Here is a 6,000-nt window from a genome sequence, read left to right as displayed (position 1 = left end):
ATTTTTAAAAGTCAGCGGAATTCCGAGAACAATGGAAGAGTTGTGAAGCATTTTTAAACGTCAGCGGAATTCCGAGAACAATGGAAGTGTTCCGAAGCATTTTTAAACCTCAGCGGAATTCCGAGAACAATGGAAGAGTTCCGAAGCATTTTTAAAAGTCAGCAACATACCGAGAACAATGGAAGAGTTGTGAAGCATTTTTAAACATCAGCGGAATTCCAGAACAATCGAAGAGTTCCGAAGCATTTTTAAATGTCAGCGGAATTCCGAGAACAATGGAAGAGTTCCGAAGCATTTTTATATGTCTGCAGAATTCTGAGAACAATGGAAGAGTTCCAAGGCATTTTTAAATGTCAGCGGAATTCTGAAAACAATGGAAGAGTTCCTAAACATTTTTAAACTTCAGCAGAATTCCGAGAACAATGGAAGAGTTCCGAAGCATTTTTAAACTTCTGCGGAATTCCGAGAACAATGGAAGAGTTCCGAAGCATTTTTAAAAGTCAGCGGAATTCCGAGAACAATAGAAGAGTTGTGAAGCATTTTTAAGCGTCAGCGGAATTCCGAGAACAATGGAAGAGTTCCAAAGCATTTTTAAACTTCAGCAGAATTCCGAGAACAATGGAAGAGTTCCGAAGCATTCTTAAACTTCAGCGGAATTCCGAGAACAATGGAAGAGTTCCGAAGCATTTTTTAAAGTCAGCGGAATTTCCGAGAACAATAGAAGAGTTTTGAAGCAATTTTAAGCGTCAGCGGAATTCCGAGAACAATGGAAGAGTTCCGAAGCATTTTTCAACATCAGCGGAATTCCGAGAACAATGGAAGAGTTCTGAAGCATTTTTAAACGTCAGCGGAATTTTGAAAACAATGGAAGAGTTCCGAAGCATTTTTAAACGTCAGCGGAATTCCGAGAACAATAGAAGAGTTGTGAAGCATTTTTAAGCGTCAGCGGAATTCCGAGAACAATGGAAGAGTTCCAAAGCATTTTTAAACTTCAGCAGAATTCCGAGAACAATGGAAGAGTTCCGAAGCATTCTTAAACTTCAGCGGAATTCCGAGAACAATGGAAGAGTTCTGAAGCATTTTTAAACGTCAGCGGAACTTTGAAAACAATGGAAGATTTCCGAAGCATTTTTAAAAGTCAGCGGAATACCGAGAAAAATGGAAGAGTTGTGAAGCATTTTTAAACGTCAGCGGAATTCCGAGAACAATGGAAGAGTTCCGAAGCATTTTTAAACTTCAGCGGAATTACGAGAACAATGGAAGAGTTCCGAAGCATTTTTAAACATCAGCGGAATTCCGAGAACAATGGAAGAGTTCTGAAGCATTTTTAAATGTCAGCGGAATTCCGAGAACAATGGAAGAGCTCCGAAGCAAACGTAAACTTCACCGGAATTCCGAGAACAATGGAAGAGTTCCGAAGCATTTTTAAAAGTCAGCAGAATACCGAGAACAATGGAAGAGTTGTGAAGTATTTTTAAACGTCAGCGGAATTGAAGAACAATGGAAGTGTTCCGAAGCATTTTTAAATGTCAGCGGAATTACGAGAACAATGGAAGAGTTCCGAAGCATTTTTATATGTCTGCTTAATTCTGAGAACAATGGAAGAGTTCCAAAGCATTTTTAAATGTCAGCGGAATTCTGAAAACAATGGAAGAGTTCCGAAGCATTTTTAAACTTCAGCAGAATTCCGTGGAACAATGGAAGAGTTCCGAAGCATTCTTAAACTTCTGCGGAATTCCGAGAACAATGGAAGAGTTCCGAAGCATTTTTAAAAGTCAGCGGAATTCCGAGAACAATAGAAGAGTTGTGAAGCATTTTTAAGCGTCAGCCGAATTCCGAGAACAATGGAAGAGTTCCAAAGCATTTTTAAACTTCAGCAGAATTCCGAGAACATTGGAAGAGTTCCGAAGCATTCTTAAACTTCAGCGGAATTCCGAGAACAATGGAAGAGTTCCGAAGCATTTTTTAAAGTCAGCGGAATTTCCGAGAACAATAGAAGAGTTGTGAAGCAATTTTAAGCGTCAGCGGAATTCCAAGAACAATGGAAGAGTTCCGAAGCATTTTTCAACATCAGCGGAATTCTGAGAACAATGGAAGAGTTCTGAAGCATTTTTAAACGTCAGCGGAATTTTGAAAACAATGGAAGATTACCGAAGCATTTTTAAACATCAGCGGAATTCTGAGAACAATGGAAGAGTTCCGAGGCATTTTTAAACTTCAGCGGAATTTTGAGAACAATGGAAGAGTTCCGAAGCATTTTTAAAAGTCCGCAAAATTCCGAGAACAATGGAAGAGTTGTGAAGCATTTTTAAACGTCAGCGGAATTCCGAGAACAATGGAAGAGTTCTGAAGCATTTTTACACGTCAGCGGAATTCAGAGAACAATGGAAGAGTTCTGAAGCATTTTTAAATGTCAGCGGAATTCCGAGAACAATGGAAGAGTTCCGAAGCATTTTTAAATTTCAGCGGAATTCTGAGAACAATGGAAGAGTTCTGAAGCATTTTTAAACTTCAGCAGAATTCCGAGAACAATGTAAGAGTTCCGAAGCATACTTAAACTTCAGCGGAATTCCGAGAACAATGGAAGAGTTCCGAAGCATTTTTATAAGTCAGGGGAATACCGAGAACAATGGAAGAGTTGTGAAGCATTTTTAAACGTCAGCGGAATTCCAGAACAATGGAAGAGTTCCGAAGCATACGTAAACTTCAGCGGAATTCCGAGAACAATGGAAGAGTTCTGAAGCATTTTTAAACATCAACGGAATTCCGAGAAAAAAGGAAGAGTTCCAAAGCATTTTTATATGTCAGCGGAATTCCGAGAAATCTGGAAGAGTTCCGAAGCATTTTTAAACTTCAGCGGAATTACGAGAACAATGGAAGAGTTCCGAAGCATTTTTAAACTTCAACGGTATTACGAGAACAATGGAAGAGTTCCGAAGCAAATTTAAACTTCAGCGGAATACCGAGAACAATAGAAGAGTTGTGAAGCATTTTTAAACGTCAGCGGAAATCCGAGAACAATGGAAGAGTTCCGAAGCATTTTTAAACTTCAGCGGAATTCCGAGAACAATGGAAGAGTTCCGAAGCATTTTTAAACATCAGCGGAATTCCGAGAACAATGGAAGAGTTCCGAAGCATTTTTAAATGTCAGCGGAATTCTGAGAACAATGGAAGAGTTCCGAAGCATTTTTAAACTTCAGCATAATTCCGAGAACAATGGAAGAGTTATAAAGCATTTTTAAAAGTCAGCGGAATTCCGAGAACAATGGAAGAGTTGTGAAGCATTTTTAAACGTCAGCGGAATTCTGAGAGCAATGGAAGACTTCCGAAGCATTTTTAATCTTCAGCATAATTCCGAGAACAATGGAAGAGTTCCGAAGAATATTTAAACTTCAGCGGAATTCCGAGAACAGTGGAAGAGTTCCGAAGCATTTTTAAAAGTCAGCGGAATTCCTAGAACAATGGAAGAGTTCCGAAGCATTTTTAAATGTCAGCGGAATTCCAAGAACAATGGAAGAGTTCCAAAGCATTTTTAAATGTCAGCGGAATTCTGAAAACAATGGAAGAGTTCTGAAGCATTTTTAAACTTCAGCAGAATTCCGAGAAAAATGGAAGAGTTCCGAAGTATTTTTAAAAGTCAGTGGAATTCCGAGAACAATAGAAGAGTTGTGAAGCATTTTTAAGCGTCAGCAGAATTCCGAGAACAATGGAAGAGTTCCGAAGCATTTTTAAACATCAGCGGAATTCCGAGAACAATGGAAGAGTTCTGAAGCATTTTTAAACGTTAGCGGAATTTTGAAAACAATGGAAGATTTCTGAAGCATTTTTAAACGTCAGCGGAATTCTGAGAACAATGGAAGAGTTGTGAAGCATTTTTAAAGGTCAGCGGAATTTGGAGAACAATCGAAGAGTTCCGAAGCATTTTTAAAAGTCAGCGGAATTCCGAGAACAATGGAAGAGTTGTGAAGCATTTTTAAACGTCAGCGGAATTCCGAGAACAATGGAAGAGTTCCGAAGCATTTTTAAACCTCAGCGGAATTCCGAGAACAATGGAAGAGTTCCGAAGCATTTTTAAAAGTCAGCAACATACCGAGAACAATGGAAGAGTTGTGAAGCATTTTTAAACATCAGCGGAATTCCAGAACAATCGAAGAGTTCCGAAGAATTTTTAAATGTCAGCGGAATTCTGAAAACAATGGAAGAGTTCCTAAGCATTTTTAAACTTCAGCAGAATTCCGAGAACAATGGAAGAGTTCCGAAGCATTTTTAAACTTCTGCGGAATTCTGAAAACAATGGAAGAGTTCCTAAGCATTTTTAAACTTCAGCAGAATTCCGAGAACAATGGAAGAGTTCCGAAGCATTTTTAAACTTCTGCGGAATTCCGAGAACAATGGAAGAGTTCCGAAGCATTTTTAAAAGTCAGCGGAATTCCGAGAACAATAGAAGAGTTGTGAAGCATTTTTAAGCGTCAGCGGAATTCCGAGAACAATGGAAGAGTTCCAAAGCATTTTTAAACTTCAGCAGAATTCCGAGAACTATGGAAGAGTTCCGAAGCATTCTTAAACTTCAGCGGAATTCCGAGAACAATGGAAGAGTTCCGAAGCATTTTTTAAAGTCAGCGGAATTTCCGAGAACAATAGAAGAGTTTTGAAGCAATTTTAAGCGTCAGCGGAATTCCGAGAACAATGGAAGAGTTCCGAAGCATTTTTCAACATCAGCGGAATTCCGAGAACAATGGAAGAGTTCTGAAGCATTTTTAAACGTCAGCGGAATTTTGAAAACAATGGAAGAGTTCCGAAGCATTTTTAAAAGTCAGCGGAATTCCGAAAACAATAGAAGAGTTGTGAAGCATTTTTAAGCGTCAGCGGAATTCCGAGAACAATGGAAGAGTTCCAAAGCATTTTTAAACTTCAGCAGAATTCCGAGAACAATGGAAGAGTTCCAAAGCATTCTTAAACTTCAGCGGAATTCCGAGAACAATGGAAGAGTTCCGAAGCATTTTTTAAAGTCAGCGGAATTTCCGAGAACAATAGAAGAGTTTTGAAGCAATTTTAAGCGTCAGCGGAATTCCGAGAACAATGGAAGAGTTCCGAAGCATTTTTCAACATCAGCGGAATTCCGAGAACAATGGAAGAGTTCTGAAGCATTTTTAAACGTCAGCGGAACTTTGAAAACAATGGAAGATTTCCGAAGCATTTTTAAAAGTCAGCGGAATACAGAGAAAAATGGAAGAGTTGTGAAGCATTTTTAAACGTCAGCGGAATTCCGAGAACAATGGAAGAGTTCCGAAGCATTTTTAAACTTCAGCGGAATTACGAGAACAATGGAAGAGTTCCGAAGCATATTTAAACTTCAGCGGAATACCGAGAACAATAGAAGAGTTGTGAAGCATTTTTAAACGGCAGCGGAAATCCGAGAACAATGGAAGAGTTCCGAAGCATTTTTAAACTTCACCCAAATTCCGAGAACAATGGAAGAGTTCCGATGCATTTTTAAACTTCAGCAGAATTCCTACAACAATGGAAGAGTTCCGAAGCATTTTTAAACTTCAGCGGAATTCCGAGAACAATGGAAGAGTTCCGAAGCATTTTTAAACGTCAGCGGAATTCCGAGAACAATGGAAGAGTTCCGAAGCATTTTTAAATGTCAGCGGAATTCTGAGAACAATGGAAGAGTTCCGAAGCATTTTTAAACTTCAGCATAATTCCGAGAACAATGGAAGAGTACCGAAGCATTTTTAAAAGTCAGCGGAATTCCGAGAACAATGGAAGAGTTGTGAAGCATTTTTAAACGTCAGCGGAATACTGAGAGCAATGGAAGAGTTCCGATGCATTTTTAATCTTCAGCATAATTCCGAGAACAATGGAAGAGTTCCGAAGTATATTTAAACTTCAGCGGAATTCCGAGAACAATGGAAGAGTTCCGAAGCATTTTTAAAAGTCAGCGGAATACCGAGAAAAATGGAAGAGTTGTGAAGCATTTTTAAACGTCAGTGGAAT

This window comes from Phyllobates terribilis, unplaced genomic scaffold (genome assembly GCF_046119375.1).
Source record: "Phyllobates terribilis strain yellow unplaced genomic scaffold, ASM4611937v1 Scaffold_28__1_contigs__length_16237799, whole genome shotgun sequence".
Taxonomy (NCBI): domain Eukaryota; kingdom Metazoa; phylum Chordata; class Amphibia; order Anura; family Dendrobatidae; genus Phyllobates; species Phyllobates terribilis.
This window is presented reverse-complemented; position numbering follows the sequence as displayed.